General features: G+C 42.1%; 1 protein-coding gene across 2 annotated transcripts in view; it reads right to left on the reverse strand.

The window, feature by feature from the left end:
- Positions 1–17,777, reverse strand: part of LOC138297861 (uncharacterized) — a 1,048,787-nt gene that overhangs the window by 98,606 nt on the left and 932,404 nt on the right. The gene's annotated exons all lie outside the window — the stretch shown is intronic.

Consider the following 17,777-nt stretch of genomic DNA (forward strand, 5'->3'; position numbering starts at 1 on the left):
GACACAAGAGATATTTTGAATCTCATCAATAATTTGGAGTTTCACGATGAACAGGACTTCCTGGTGGGTCTGGATATAGAGTCCCTGTACACCAATATTCCACAGTTAGAGACCTTGAGGGTGATTGAGGAGATTCTATATCAAAAGACCTGGCACTATAATACACCAAGGACCTTTACTCTAGACTTGGCGGGTCTGGCCCTTACAAAAAACTTTTTTGAATATGAGGGCACTTTTTATTTACAGACCCACGGAACATCAATGGGAAGTACTTTTGCCCCAAGTTTAGCGTGCCTGTATGTATCGGATTTTGAACAGAAAAACATTTTCCAAAGTCACCATCCATGGCAGGCACATATCAGACTATGGCACAGGTTTATTGATGATGTTCTCCTCATTTAGAGAGGGGATAGACAATGTATTGACAACTTTATTCTATGGCTGAATGAACGTGATCCATTGTTGCTCTTCACTGCAACAATCACCAAGGAGAGATTACCCTTATTTGACTTGGAGATTGTACCGGAGGAAGGTAGATTGAGCACAAGGGTTTACCATAAACCTACAGATAGGAACAGTCTACTCTCTTTTAAAAGTTTTCACCCCAAGACACTTCGTGAGAACTTGCCTTATGGACAGTTTCTCCGGATTCAGAGAAATTGTTATGATATTAAAGATTATAAGAAGGAATCAGACATCCCTACAGAAAAACTGATACAACGAGACTACCCTCTAAGAATCATCCAACAAGCACAAAAAAGAGCCAGAAATTGCAATAGAGAAGTTCTTTTGGAAGAAAGAAAAAGAGCGCCCAGTCAAAGACTAATTTTTATTACCACTTTTAATACGCTCTCGAATCAAATAAAAGGGATTATCAATAAGAATTGGCAGATTTTGAATAGTGATGGTCTGGAGATTGATAAACCAATGTTTTCCTTCAGGAAAAGTGCCAACCTCCGTAACCTTTTGGTACATACTCGACTAACACAGAGAATTGCCAACAAGGGACATACACAAGCCAATCTCTTACCTGTGGTGGGACATACTAAATGTGGATCTTGCAGTGTCTGTCATCTCACTAAAAACACGAAGTCTATTGATGTGGGCCTGGAGAGTCCGTGGGTACAGACAAAACATACGAATTGCAATTCAGAGAATATCATTTATGCAATATGGTGCCCTTGTGGACTACTGTACATTGGAATGACCACTCGGAAAGTGAAGACCAGAATTATGGAACACAGAAGTAACATCAGGTATAAAAAAACAAACACAAAGATGACAGCACACTATTTTGAAAATTCTCATGGTCCTGATGATATGATATGGACTATATTAGACAAACATACTCCAAAAAATAATGGCACCAATATAGCAGACTACTTATTTTTCCATGAACAACGGTGGATCTATCGCACTAAGAGTAACAGCCAGGGATTGAATGATGATGTGCAATGGTTACAGTTACTTAATCAATAATGGGATTTATATTAGTAACCCTTGACAGGATAAGATGTAGGAAGAAAGACTATCTACATTTAGTTACATTTAGTCAATATTTATAGTGGTCCTCGTAGATCTCTCTGTAACTAAGTAGTTGACTAGTTATAGCCCTCACGTCCCCTTTTTCTTGTTTCTTAGTTTAAGGTTTTGCAACCACATCCCTGTTTTGAATGAATGGCACTCTCCAACTAATAAAAATAAAAAAATAAAACATTTTTTTTAGTATCTGTCGAATCCTCTAGTGAGGAGTTTGCTAACTCTTGGAATATCTTGTAGGTTGTGAGGTTTCATTTTCTTGTTCAATCTTTCTCCCCTTTTTGTTGAAAATGTTCAGGTTCCCTTTGAGATTACTGTGATTCATATTAGAAATACACATTTCCATCTCATATCTGTAATATGGATGGTCCGAGAAACTCGTACTCATCCAAGATGGCTGCCGTTTTGAATAGAGACGCCTGTCTAGTTTACCGGCAGGGTATGGGGATGCCATACCTGGAAATTATCTCATATAGTTAACCCGGCGCCGCGTTTCCCTTCGCTTTGCGGAACCGGGCTAAGGCAGACTTGCGGCAGCACTGGGCCCTTGAAGAAGTAAGGTGGGGGTGGGGGCCTCGATGACTTTACCTTTGTATTTCAGCATATTTATGATAACGCAACCGCTTGACAAGCAAGTCAATGACCGATATTATTGCTACATGCATCTGACCGACGGGTAGTTGCTAGTTTTTTGGAATCACTTAAAAGATGGTGGCGATTATATACGAAGGGCCGGCAGGCGGTTTTAGAACCAGTATCAATTTTTTCGAAATTTCAACATCGATAAAACATGAGCAGGGACACACGCGCCAGCCCTCATGGAAGTAGTAACGGGCTGGCGGGCGGAAACATGAGATTATATTATCTCCCGGTCAAGAGAATTCCTTAAATGTCCTTTAGCTCTATATCGAGCAAAACTGGAGGTCAAATACCATAGCTTCAGAGCATATACAGCCACTACCTTGTTTTAAATTCATAATGAATTGTTTTTTATACAGTGTGTGACTACGGGGTGGTGCTCCCACCCAGTCCCGATGAAGACAGGTATTGATGAAACTCAGTAAGTGCACCAACTCTTGTCTGCTTGGTTTGGACCTGGGTTTTACCACGTGGGTATACATATATTTATATGAGTAAATTAACTTTAATTGATATACACAGGTGCCATTTTCCTTACAATGTTGTGCACTGGATTAATGGATGGGGTTTTTTGCACAACATATATTATTCTTTACTTATATCTCTAAGGTGAAAAGCATGGGGAGTATTATAGGTAATTGGAATCCACCTGCTTGTGGAATTAAATTTGTAAATTTCTTTCCCCATAGAATATCGAGTGTGCTGATGGACAAATGAGCAACTAACAGCACAATATAAATAGCCTCCTGATCAGAGGACAGGTAGGGATTTCTTTAGTATACAGGGACAGGACGAAGGTCCTGATGAAGGCCGCATGACCCCTAAGGGCAGTTAAAGTAGGCCGAAACATGTTGACCCTTTTCAGATTTTGGGGTGTACAGGTGACTAGCTCCTAAAACACCACCAACAGTATTTTAATCCTGTCCAGGCTACACCAGAATAAAATTAGTGAAGTGATTAGCCTGAGTCAGTTTAAAAAAAAAATTCTATTGTTCGTCTGTGATCCCTGTGCCTTAATTGTTGGTCGTGTCTTTGGTGCTTATATGTTCCCCCTCCCTTACTGCTCCACTCCAAAATAGATTTGTTATTTGGAGTGTGTTAGCAGGGCCCTATGACGAAGCATGCCACAAATTGTGGATGAGGGCCGTTTTTTTTTTCTCATAATGTTGGATTATTTGAGTTTGATCATATTTCTTGCCCTTTTTGGGTGATTACCTACCAACCATTATGGTCATGGTTATGTCTCCACCCCAACTGAAAGGGGTAACATCCCCCGCACACTAAAACATCTTATCCCATGGAAAGCGAGAGGACATTTGATAATTTTGGGGTTTGGTTTTACATTTGGGCCATGAGAGCTTGTCTAACTCTCAAAATCGTCCCACTTGGAATGGTGAGGGCTGTATTTTTTTTAACTTTGGGACTCTGCCATGTAGAAAGTCCACAAGACTAGAGTCCAGGGTGGTGTGCTTCACATGCACCTCGCACCATTTTCTTACCCACAATGCCCTGCAAACCTCCACCTTTGCTGGAAATCACACATTTTTCCCATATTTTTGTGATGGAGCCTTCCGGAATCTGCAGGAATCCACAAAGTTCCTACCTCCCAGCATTGTCGCATCTATACTGATAAAAGTTCTGTCCCACTTATCAGCCTAAAAATGTTTTTTTTCAAACTGCCATTTTGGACCCGCTTTGGTTCCTCCTCAATTTTGACATGTTTTTGACTCTTACAGAAGTGAGGTATCATTTTTACCTGGAGAATAAGGGTAACGTTGGGTGGTAGGAAATTTGTCCCAGTGCGGTGATCCTACAAAAAAATGTGGGGGAAAATCTGATTTTTTTAAAGCTAAATGTGAGGTTTGCATAGGATTCTAAGAAAACACTGGGGGATCCACACAAGTCACACCTCCCTGGACTCCCTTGGGTGTCTAGTTTTCAGAAATGTTTGGGTTTGGCAGTTTTCCCTATTTGGCAGCTGAGTCCAGGGCTAAAAATGCAGGTCCCCCCCACACAAAAACAGGTAGTTTTGTATTTGATAATTTGGATGTGTCCACATAGTGTTTTGGGGCATTTCCTTTTGCGGGCACTAGACCTACCCACAAAAGTGAGGTACCATTTTTATCGAGAGACTTATGGGAATGCTGGGTGGAAGGACATGTGTGGCTCCTCTTAGATTCCAGAACTTTCTGGCACCGAAGTGTAAGGAAAAAGTGTTTTTTTGCCCAAATTTTGAGTTTACAAAGGATTCTGAATAACAGAACCTAGTGAGAGACTCACAAGTCACCCCATTTTGGATTCTCTTAGGTGTCTAGTTTTTTAAAATGCACAGGTTTGGTAGGTTTCCATAGGTGCCGGGTGAGCTAGAGGTCAAGATCCACAGTTAGGCACTTTCCAAAAAACACGTCAGTTTTCAATGTAAAAATGTGATGTGTCAATGTTGCGTTTCCTGTCGCGGGCATTAGGCCTACCCATGCAAGTGAGGTACCATTTTTATTGGGAGTCTTGTAGGAATGCAGAATAGCAGAACAAGTATTAGTGCCCCTTGTCGTTCTCTACATTTTCTCCTTCCAAATGTAAGACAGTGTGTAAAAAAGACGTCTATTTGAGAAATGCCCTGTAATTCACATGCTAATATGGGCACCCCAGAATTCAGAGATGTGCAAATAACCACTGCTTCTCAACACCTTATCTTGCGCCCATTTTGCAATACAAAGGTTTCCTTGATACCTATTTTTCACTCTTTATGTTTCACCAAATGAATTGCTGTATACCAGGTATACAATGAAAACCCATTGCAAGGTGCAGCTCCTTTATTGGCGCTGAGTACCTAGGGTTCTTGATGAACCTACAAGCCCAATATATGTCCGCAACCAGAAGAGTCCAGCAGATGTAATGGCATATTACTTTTGAAAATCTGACATTGCAGGAAAAGGTTAAGAGTAAAACGTGGAGAAAAATTGCTTTTTTTTAACCTCAATTTCATTTTTTTTTATTTCAGCTGTTATTTTCTGTAGGAAAACCTTGTAGGATCTACACAACTGACCCCTTGGTAAATGTTTAAATTTCCAGGATCCAGCATTGGTTTCACACCCATTTCTGTCACTGACTGGAAGGAAGCTAAAACCACAAAAAATATAAAAAATGGGTTATGTCCCAGTAAAATGCCAAAATAGTGTTGAAAAATATGGTTTCCTGATTCAATTCTGCCTGTTCCTGAAATCTGGGAAGATTTTAGCCCCACAAACGCTTTGTTGATGCCATTTTCAAAACCACTGCAGCCCTTTTTTCCATTAAAAAAAAAAAAAACACACAAAAAAACACATTTTCACTGTATTTTGGCTAATTTCTTGGTCTCCTCCAGGGGAACCCACAAACTCTGGGTACCTCTAGAATCCCCAGGATATTGGAAAAAAGGACGCAAATTTGGAGTGGATAGCTTATGTGGACAAAAAGTTATGAGGGCCTAAGCGCAAACTGCCCCAAATAGCCAAAAAAGGCCTGGCACTTGAGGGGGAAAAGGCCATGCAGCGAAGGGGTTAACAATATCGGTTTTAGAAGGAACTCGTCTATCAGCATTTTACACTTTCCGTATTTTTGTTTTTAATTTTTGACAGCACAAGCCATACTATTTACCACTCATAGAGCCAGATATTTTACTCTTGCTCAAATTCATAGATTTACAATGAAGCACAACTTGGAAGCATGCAACAACATTAAAACCAATTGATTTGTACCAAGCAAACATATCATCATTTAATTTAAAGCCTAATAGCTGGTTGCATGAAGTTTCAATTCTATTAGTATGTCTCTTTGGCTACTTTACCTGTGTAGGCAATCAACATCTTTTGCCGGGATTTCTGCCCTGTTATGCCGGCTTAAGAAATCTTTACAGTTAACTCTACCTGTAGTAAAGCACCTGTGCTTCCCCTTTAACATGGGCAGATTGGCAAACTCCTATTAGTATACTTAAACTACCTATGTCACTAGTGTATGTTAAAATATGCTTCATGATATTTACAGCGCTGTCTTTTAATGCAATACCATTCTTGGGGGAATAATCAGTCATATCACCAGCTGTGCCACAATCGAAGGTGTTTACTTATTGTACTAACAAACAAGCCAGAAATTGTTTGAGAGGTGCCCTCAAATGCTGCTCAAGAACAAAATCAGTTAATTTCTTTATTGGAGTATGATGATTTTTCACCAATTACTCCGGTGAGGGCAGAGGACAGGGTAGGTCTCTGGCAAGACGCTCTACGGGACTCAAGCAAGGTGCACAAGGGGTGTCCGCTGTGCCACTCGATTGAACTTTTTAAGCAATTAAGTTGGTCACCTACTGTATTTACAGAACAGGTAGACACCACACACTTATTTTGCAGAGGGTGGATTACATATGGTTATCTATTAAATACAACCCCCTTAGAGTAGGTTAGGTTTCTGGTCCTGAGGAATTGCCAAGATCCATCTGGGACATTAAGTAGGCAGGAAATATGTCGACCTTATTCCATCCATACACCTAAGTCAGAAAGAACATTGCAACCATTTCTGACTCACTCTGTTGCTTTTAATCATGATGGGGCTCTTACACAATAAACTGATTTTGGACCTCCCCTAGTCATTTTTAATTTACCTTTCCTGCACCAAACTACTCACTTTCATAACACCACACCTCTACTGCACCTCACCATTCACATCGGCAACCAGAAAAGATCTCCGGCAAAGATCCTCCCCCCAGTGGGGCCCACTGGGCATTGCAGCGCCAGCCCAACGTGGAGCTTCCCGATAATGAAGCATGATACCCATTGGGATGTGTGAGGGCTCTTGCTCCTCAAAGGGGCTACCCCAGTGTGGGGTTCTGACCTGCACATAGTGGTTTTGGTTTTTGTAGGAACTGCCTACTTACCTTTAGTTATAGTTAGGTGGGGGCATGTTTGCTTGACTTTTAACAGTCTTTTTTTGTTGTGAAATAATACCAGCTCTGCTACAATTGAAGGCGTTTACTTATTGTTCCTAAAACAAATAAGTAATTGATTCACACTACCAGGCCTCACAAGCGTTGTTCTGTTCTCATACTCATTCACACATTTCACCACACACATTTTTTCTCTTTCCTTGAAAAAGGATAAAAATATAAAAGAACATTTCTTTTGTTCTCTTAGTTGAATAAAAACACACCCCTACCTGTGAATAAATTCTCTCTGTAATATCAAGTGCTTTCACATCTGAAACCCTATTGATAGATACCAAACACATTCTAACTGTCAAATTCAAGGCCAAATCCCTTAGAGTCAACAATTCATTTGAATCCCATTCAACCAAGAAATATAATAACTTAGACACATCCCAAACTAAACTGTACCTAGACACTGGGGGCTTTGCTAGCCTTATGCTTCTAATTAACCTATGCACCACTATATCTTGCCCTACAGCAGATCCATTAACTAACTGATGTCTTGCTGCAATAGCTGATCTATAGATAGTCACTGGTCTATAAGACAAGACATCCACGGACTTTTGTATTAAATAATTCATCACATCCACTGAAGACACTGAAACGGGATCAAAGTTCCTCTCCAAGCAAAAGCAAACCCATTTTTGCCATGCCAATCTGTACATCTTTCTTATTCCTGGAGCCTAGGATTTATTTGTAAATGTTGAAGCCTGTTGTGAAAGGTCTGGTACTTCTCAGAATCTCCTGAAATTTTCCATGACACTAATCTCAACTGATCTGATTTTACTAGGTCGTGAAACTCCCCCGCTGCGCCTTGCAGGACTTTCATAAACCACTGCAACAGAACTGGACAATCCATCAGAAACTCCAACCTGTACTCTCCAAGGAGGAATTACCCCCACCATCTGCTCCTTCCACCTGCGAACCAGTAAGGTCACACAAACAATAATTGAAAAAGGGGGGACGCATAAGGATTGAGACCCCTTTTAATTCTAACAGAAGGCTATCCCTGCTGACTCCAGATCTGGACAAAAACTGAAGAACCTGCTCAACTGCGCATTCATCCTAATGACAAACAGATCCACCCCAAAAGGACCCCAGACCTCTTTCATTTGCAAGAAAATTGGTCTGATTTACATCCAATCACATGAATCACAGAGATTTTGATAACATGAATCTGCCACCACATTGTTCAAACCTTGGATGTGCTCTGCCTGAACACAAATGTGAGAAAGTAGCCTCTTTCTAGTATGGTTACCCTATCTTTTGGCCTGTTTGTAAGTGTATGTCAGTGTGTTTTTACTGTGTCACTGGGATCCTGCTAGCCAGAATGCCAGTGCTCATAGTGAAAACCCTATATGTCACTGTGTTTTGCCTGTCTCACTGGGATCCTGCTAGCCAGTACCCCAGTGCTCGTAGTTTATGGCCTAATGTGTGTATGTGTGTATAGTGCTTAACTGTGTCACTGAGGCTCTGCTAACCAGAACCACAGTGCTTATGCTCTCTCTTCTTATAAATTTGTCACTGTAGGCTAGTGACTTCATATTCAAATTCGAATTGGCACACTGGACCCCCCTTATAAGTCCCTAGTATATGGTACATTGGTACCCAGGGAATTGGGGTTCCAGGAGATCCTTATGGGCCCGAACATTTCTTTTGCTACCCATAATGAAATCAGACAAACACTTTTACAAGACTGCCACAGCAGCTTTCGTGAAACAGTGCACACATTATTTCACAGACATTTTCACTGCCCTTAAGTAACTTACAAGTCACCTATATGTCTAACCTTCATTTAATGAAGGCTAGGTGCAAAGCTACTAAGTGTGAGGGCACCCTTGCACTAGCAAAGGTGCCCCCACATAGTTCAGGGCCAATTCTTTGGACTTTGTGAGTGCGGGGACGCCATTACACACGTGCACTACATATAGGTCAATACCTATATGTAGCTTCACAATGGTAACTCCGAATATGGCCATGTAAGGTGTCTAAGATCATGGAATTGACACCCATTCAAAATCTGGTATTGGGGACCCAATTCCATGCATTCTGGGGGCTCCTACATGGACCGCCATTACTGCCAAACGACCTCTCTGAGGCTTGCAATGCAGCTACAGCTTCTGCCACCTCACAGACGGGATTCTGCCCTCCTGGGGTCTGAGCAGCTCAGTCCCAGGAAGGTAGAACAAAGCATTTTCTTTGGGAGCAGGGTGTTACACCCTCTCCCTTTGGAAATAGGTGTTACAGGCTGGGGAGGGGTAGCCTCCTCCAGCATCTGGAAAAGCTTTAAAGGGCACAGATGGTGCCCTCCTTGCATAAGCCAGTCCACATCAGTTCAGAGACACCCAGTCCCTGCCCTGGAGGGAAATTGTACAAAGGAAAGGGAAGTCCATCTGTCCATCACCATCCCAGGCATGGTACCCAGAGCTCCTCCAGTGTGTCACAAACTTCTTCTTTTCCAAGGTGTGGGGACACTCTGGAGGCCTCTGAGTGGCCAGTGCCAGCAGGTGACGTCAGAGACCCCTTCTGATAGGTCCATGCCTGATAAGGCAGCCAATCCCTCTCTCAGGGCTATTTACGGTCTCTCCAATGGGTTCTCTTCAGATTCTACTTTTAGTATCCAGCAGAAATCCTCTGCAACTACTACTTCATCCTCTAATCTTGGATCAACTGCAGACTGCTCCAGGAACCGCCGTAACAGCAACAAAGTATCCAGAAGGGCTACTTTTCCTCTGCAACTTCAGTTCCAGCCAGCAACAGTTTCCATGTAGTGCTCCCTGTCTTCACCCTGCACCAGAAGGACCAAAGAAATCTCCTGTGAAGTGACGGAGTCCCTTCCCTGCTCACGCAGGCACCTTCTAAGTTGGCAACTGGTTCTCTTGGACTCCTCTCCTGGCGACGAGTGTGCTCCTTGGAACACAGAGGGTGGATTCCATCAACACAGACTGTCCTGAGATCCAGCTGTCCCAATTTGGAGGAGGTAAGACCTTGCCTTCCTCGAGAACAACAGTACCCCTGTACACCGCATCTTCTTCACCTCCTGAGGCCTCTGAGCACTATTTGCAAAATTCCTTCATGCACAGCATGGCCTAGGTCCCCAGCCATCTATCCTGTGATGCTCAACCCGCTGAGTTGTTCTCCGGCGGCGTGGGACCTTCCTTTGTAGTGCTGCACCAACTGCATTTCGCATCTCCTTTGTCCCCGTGAACTGGGACTCCTGTGGGTGCTATCTGGTGTTCTGAGGGCTCTTTAAAGTGCTGAGAGCCCCCTCTTTCTCCTCATACAGAGTTGAGGCCCCCAGGTCCCTACTGAGTCCAGATAGCGCCAACTTTACACACACCGCAACTTTGCCGTAACCAAGGCTTGTTGGAGGAATCAGCGCCAAAACTCGCCTGCTTCCAACTTCTCTTCGTGGGACATCCAGTGCATCATGCAGGAACCCGTTGACATCTTCCTTGGGTGCATTTCTGCAGTCTTGGTCCAACCATGGACTCTTCTTTTGCACCCTCTTCTGGGTTGGCAGAGGCTCCTGTCCTTCCTGGAACTTCTTTCGACTTCTGGACTTGGTCTCCTTCCTTTGCAGGTCTTCAGGTCCAGGAATCCACCACTAGTTGTTTGCAGTCTTGCTTGATTCTTGCAATAACTCTATTCACAAATTGTAGTGTGTCCTAAGGAAACTTGCAGTACTTTACTCCTGTTTTTCTGGGCTCTGGGGTGGGGTAATTTACTTACCTTTACTGTATTCTTACTATTTCAGTGATTCTGCACACACTACACTTGTCTAGGGGGGAATTCGTGATTTGCATTCCACCTTCTTAGTATATGGTTTGTGTTGCCCCTAGACCTGTTTTTTACCATTGCATTCAATAGCATTTCCTATTGTTTGCACTATCCTGTGTCTTATTACTTGCCTTATTTTGGTGTCTCGTGTATATATTGTGTATAATACTTAGCTCCAGACAGAGTACTGCCTCTAAGACATTTTTGGCCTTGTGTCACCCAAACAAAGAATATTGTCTTTACTTGTGTATAAGTACTGTGTAACTATAAGTGGTATTGCATGGGCTTTGCATGTCTCCTAGTTCAGCCTAAGCTGCTCTGCTATAGCTACCTCTATCAGCCTAAGCTGCTAGAACACTCCTACATTTCACTAATAAGGGATAACTGGACCTGGTGTAAGGTGTAAGTACCCAAGGTACCCACTACATACCAGGCCAGCCTCCTACAACAAACTCCTCTCTTTAGACAATTATTCCAAAACACCTTTGCTATCTCAGTTAAATCGTTTGATCTCAGACCTCCTAGTTTGTTCACATATTGGACTGCTGACATATTGTCCATCCACAAAAGCAGTGAACACCTCACTTTTATCACAAGAGAACCTGCCAGTAATTCCAAAACATTTATATGCATGTTCTTGTCCTCTTCTGTCCAACAACCTCCTGCTGACAGTGAACCACATTGAGAAGCCCATCCTTCTAAACTTGCATCTGACTGTATTATTAGCCTGGGCTCTCTCCATAAATTGTTCTCTCATTCCATGCCTCCATATTTTTCAACCACCATCTGAGCTCCTCCCTCGTCTCCTCTGAAAGCACAAGTTATTCTGAATATTTCATACCACTTCTTAAAAGTACTGCATTCAATTTCTGTAAAGCAATGTAAATCAAAGGTCCAGGAAAAATAGCCTGTATTGTAGATGACAAAAGGCCAACCACTCGAGCTAACATTCTCAAAGAGATTTGATCCTGCTGTAAAACTCTTCAAATTTCCATCCTTATCCTCTTTAACTTCTCTTTTGGATGTTTCAAGACCCCCTATAGAGTATTAACTTGAAAACCTATAAACAGAGTGTACTGTTTTGGTTCTAAACAAGACTTATTCCTGTTGACCACAAAACCTAGTGATTTCAGTCAACTGACAGTCATTTGAGTATGGTCTCTTACCCTTGCTGTACTCTGATCCATGATCAAAATATTATCCAGATACATGATCATCCGAATCCCCCTCTCCCTCAGATAAGATGCCACATGGCGTAGAACTTTCATAAGACACCAAGAGGCAGATGAGAACCAAATGATAGGCAAATAAACTTCCAAGTCTTTCATCCCACCTGAACATAAAATGCTTCTGGTGTGACTCCCAAATCAGAACCGTTAGATAAGCATCCAGCAGGTCCAGTTGTGTGAACAAATCTGTTTGAAGAATGTCTCTCAACATGTGCATTCCATCCATTTTGAAATGGTGATACACTATCCAATCGTTTAGGCTTTTCAAGTTTATAACAGGTCTCATATCTTTGTCCTTCTTTTCTACCAAGAAAATATTGCTTACAAAGCCTCCTTCTGCAAAGGCATACCTCCACAATAGTACCTTTCTCATTTAACTCCTGCACTTCCTTGTTTACCAGATTTGCCTGATCTGGACTAAACTGTACTACTCCGGGAACCCAACTCTGGAACGGTTCTGCTACCGAAATCGATGTGATAACCCTACACTATTTCTAAAACCACTGAGTCTCTTGTCACTCTAAACCAATTGTAATAAAATTGGGCAAGTCTGCTGCCCAATTTTACAGGGGTAACAGTAAGGTCTAACCTTACCTGATCCTTGGTTCTGATGGTCGCTGCGCCTTCCATGTCCCCTTGGACGCTGATGTTGTGGGTAAAAGGATGATTTCCAAGAACTTTGAGAGGGGTCATATCCACGGGAAAATGATGCTCTTGTAATCCCCAATCCATTGATGGAAAAACGGCCCCTTGTTCTTCTGGCCCCACCAAAAACATGATCCTGAAAAATTCTCTTAATATCCCTCTATGACTTTTGAATTGAAGAGAAGGCACCTACACATGTTGACATTGTTTTTATAAAATCATCTCCAAATAAACGTCCCCTGGCTGAGGACCTGCTTCATTGTTTGCCAAGTCCACTAATTTGGGATCTTTTTTCAGAAGTATGCTCTTCCTACATTCCACAGAAAGGGCTGTATCTGCATTCCTAAAAGACACACTGCCCGTTGGACCCATTGTCAAAGATCCTCCACATCCACCGCTTGTTAATTAATATTTGCATCCTCTGCTATATCTAAAATTGTAGTCAATGGTTGAACAACATCTAAAAGACAGTCCTGGCCAAGAAAATATTGCTTACAAAGCCTCCTTCTGCCTAGCACACCTCCACAATAGCACCTTTCTCGATTAACTCCTGCACTTCCTTGTCTACCTGAATTGGCTGATCTGGACTGAACTGTACTACTCCGGGAACCCAACTCTGGAACGGTTCTTCTACCGAAATCGATGAGATAACCCTACACTATTTCTAAAGCCGCTGAGTCTCTTGTCAATCTAAACCAATTGTAATAAAATTGGGCAAGTCTGCTGCCCAATTTTGCAGATGTAACAGTAAAGACTAACCTTACCTGTTCCTTGGTTCTGATGATCGCTGTGCCCTCCACGTCCCCTTGGACGCTGATGTTGTGGGTAAAAGGATGATTTCCAAGAACTTTGAGAGGGGCCATATCCATGGGAAAATGATGCTCTTGTAATCCCCAATCCACTGATGGAAAAACGGCCCCTTGTTCTTCCGGCCCCACCAAAAACATGATCCTGAAAAACTCTCTTAATATCCCCCTGTGACTTTTGAATTGAAGAGAAGGCACCTACAAACGTTGACATTACTTTTATAAAAATCATCTCCAAATAAAAGTCCCCTGGCTGAGGACCTGCTTCATTGTTTGCCAAGTCCACTAATTTGGGATCTTTTTTCAGAAGTATGCTCTTCCTACATTCCACAGAAAGGGCTATATTTGCAGTCCTAAAAGACACACTACCCGTTGGACCCATTGTCAAAGATCCTCCACATCCACTTCTTGTTAATTAATATTCGCATCCTCTGCTATATCTAAAATAGTAGTCAATGGTTCAACAACATCTAAAAGGCAATCCTGGCACATTTTCAAACCTCTGCCTGGCCCCTTTTGGAGATCCCATCCTTCTTTGCCAATAAAAGCCAGAATTTTAGGATCCAACTCTGGTGTCGCCAAAACTATATCCTCTAAGGTCACTGAGGCTCTGCTAACCAGAACCTTAGTGCTTATGCTCTCTCTCATTATACATTTGTCACTATAGGTTAGTGACTTCATATTCCAATTCCAATTGGCACACTGGACCCCCTTTATAAGTCCCTAGTTTATGGTACATAGGTACCCAGGGCATTGGGTTCCATGAGATCCTTATGGGCTGCAACATTTCTTTTGTCACCCATAGAGAGCTCTGACAATTCATACACAGGCCTGCCATTGCAGCCTGCGTGAAATAACGTCCACGTTATTTCACAACCATTTACCACTGCACTTAAGTAACTTATAAGTCACCTATATGTCTTACCTTCACCTGGTGAAGGTTGGGTGCAAAGTTACTTAGTGTGTGGGCACCCTGGCACTAGCCAAGGTGCCCCCACATCGTTCAGGGCAAACTCCCCGGACTTTGTGAGTGCGGGGACACCATTACACGTGTGCACTGTACATAGGTCACTACTTATGTACAGCGTCACAATGGTAACTCCGAACATGGCCATGTAACATGTCTAAGATCATGGAATTGTCACCCCAATGCCATTCTGGCATTGGGGGGACAATTCCATGATCCCCGGGTCTCTGGCCTAGTACCCGGGTACTGCCAAACTGCCTTTCCAGGGTCTCCACTGCAGCTGCTGCTGCTGCCAACCCCTCAGGCAGGTTTCTGCCTTCCTGGGGTCCAGGCAGCCCTGGCCCAGGAAGGCAGAACAAAGGATTTCCTCTGAAAGAGGGCGTCACACCCTCTCCCTTTGGAAATAGGTGTGAAGGCTGGGGAGAAGTAGCCACCCCCAGCCGCTGGAAAAGCTTTGATGGGCACAGATGGTGCCCATCTCTGCATAAGCCAGTCTACACCGGTTTAGGGATCCCCCAGCCCTGCTCAGACAAACACTTTTACAGGACTGCCACAGCAGCTTTCGTGAAACAGTGCACACATTATTTCACAGACATTTTCACTGCCCTTAAGTAACTTATAAGTCACCTATATGTCTAACCTTCATTTAAAGGTCAAGGGCACTCAGACCTCAACCTGACTGTGACCTCCTTAGGTATCTGTTTTCTCATCCAGGCATGAACATAATTACCAACATGCTCCAGAGGCCACCCCTCTGGTAAAAGAAGATGCCTTATTAGGAGAGGGTCAAACGTTGAATCTCCCATAGGATCCGATAAACCATCAATAAAAGTATCTTTCCGCTTCACCCTTGGGTCTTTTATTTCAACCCCACCATCACTGTCCAATTCAACTGATTCAAAATCAGAAGAGCAACTTATTTCCACTTCAGCACTACCCGATGATTCATCACAATGTATAACTGAATGCTCATGACCCTTCTTTATTATTCTAATATCTTTTCATGAGCCTTTGTACTGCCTTGACAATCCCAGCATCAATGTTCTGCCACTGCAGATTTCCGTCTTTTAGCCTGAAAATACTCCTCAGAAAGGTGCTTTCTGTTTTTTGACACCTTACCTAATTCAAGGGTTTGAGTGGTCTCACCGGCAGACTAACATTTTTCTTCTTCAGAACCAACTTTGTAATAAGCCATCATAGCCTCCTAACGTTTTTCCATTTTAGAACCTAAATTTGAAGAGATTTTCTCTAAAGCCACATTTAGCCTTTCCTCCAACATAGTCTCATTACTTGCATGAGATTGGTCTTTACTAATTTTTACAGTTAATTAAATATACAAATCAGATTAATAATTATAATTCCAACACATCACAATATAAACACCTGCTACTTAAAAACAACTGATTCATTCCACCACCACACCTTATCGCCAGTTGACAGCTCAACCTCAAACAGAAAAGTCAGATGCCTGCTCAGCTGTAATGGTCATATGTAACTGAACAGCCTTCAACCAATGAGAAAGGACCTTACCTCATCATAGTCATACCTCATTTTTCCTTATCTGTTATCTCCTAAATTCGCTGATGCGATGAGATAACATGAATCTTAGCTGCGCACATGCTGTTCAATAAGGATGTGCTGATGTGCTAAGACAACACGCGTCTCAGTGGTGCATTTGGTGCAGCAGTGCAGGTTTGCAGCCTGCATAAATTACACATGCACCCAACACAAAAGAAAACAAATACATCCGGTGCGAGCAACCTACCTTCGAAGTAGCAGCACAAGCGGTGCAGACTGCAGATAATGCAAGCACACCCAAAATGCCTGAAACAAAGCGGGCGGCACAAGTAACCAGGGGTGCGAGCAACCAGCCCAGTCCCCTCAAGCTCAGGAAAAGTGCGACTGGCACAAGCAACATGGCAAAAAAAAAAACGGCCCAACAGTAATTACTGAAATATTTTGAAAATAAATAATATAATTTCTCCCTTGTTCACATAACTTATAGCACTGAAACCTTACAAGTACAGTTCCATACCTATTAATACTAAATATATAGTGAGGCACAAAAAGAATAAAATACATTTTTTAACGACATTTTTTAAATAAATAATTAGTTACATTTTAAACAATCATTAATAAAGGACAATGCCATAACACATTGCTATATAGTGTTCAACCGCCAATATATCAATCAATCCAAATTTAATTCACTCGTTGCACAGAGTACATAACTACAGGATGAGCGGCAATAATGAAGGCTGAGGTTTGGGGGCTTTCTGGCTTTATTATGTTGGAATTCTAAGTCCTATGTTCTTAAAGGAACCGCTGTAAAGAGTGGCAATATAGAGTGATGCATAATGTTAGCCTCCGGGTCTTGCCATAAAATGAATGTGAAGGTGAACAAGGAAAAAAATAAAACTGATTGTGGTAAAGGTATATGTACGTAAGCATAAGCTATCTACAGCGGTTAAGCAAATTAAAAGGGTAGGAGCCATTGTTGATAGTCAAAAGTCTGATGATCACGAGGGAATTCTAGTTATTGTTGAAGATTTTAATATGAGTATGGTCTTTTCCAAACCAGATGATGTATTAAAAGATTTTGTTGTATCACACAATTTGCCCATTTCAAATGTTCCTTCTTGTGTTAGCACAATAGTAGCAGAGAGTAAAACTGAAAGTCCAGAGGCAAAGAAAAACACGTTACCCCAAACTGTTATGGCAGGGACTCGGTCAACCATAAAATTACATCTCTGCACTTGTACAGATACTACTCGTAAATCTCTTTGTGAATAGCAAACAATCGTAAACTTACACTCAAGTGTAAGTTTACCTTTGTGAATCAGGCCCCTTGTGTTTAGTGCTCTCAGTATAGCTACACAAATGCTTACAGCTAATTCAGGGGTCTGCTTCATGGTGTTTCTTATGCCTTCCCTTCATGCTCTGCATCAATTTCTTGTCATTTGAACTTTGTCAGCTCTTGGTGAACAAACTTTCTCTTTTTAAAAGTTTGTGGTTTGGTCACAAATTTATACCAAAACCCACCATTTTTCTTTATCCTTTAATGTCATTATACCTTCTAGAGCCGTTGAAGTGTGAACATATTGATGTCAGTGAGTTTGTGTATTTTCAATGTTCCCAAATATTGGGAAAATTCATCGGAACCTTTATTTTGTGTTTTTCTCAACAATTCCCAATATTCCTGAACATCTCATGGATAT

Source organism: Pleurodeles waltl, chromosome 1_2 (assembly GCF_031143425.1).
Source record: "Pleurodeles waltl isolate 20211129_DDA chromosome 1_2, aPleWal1.hap1.20221129, whole genome shotgun sequence".
In the NCBI taxonomy this organism is placed as follows: Eukaryota; Metazoa; Chordata; class Amphibia; order Caudata; family Salamandridae; genus Pleurodeles; species Pleurodeles waltl.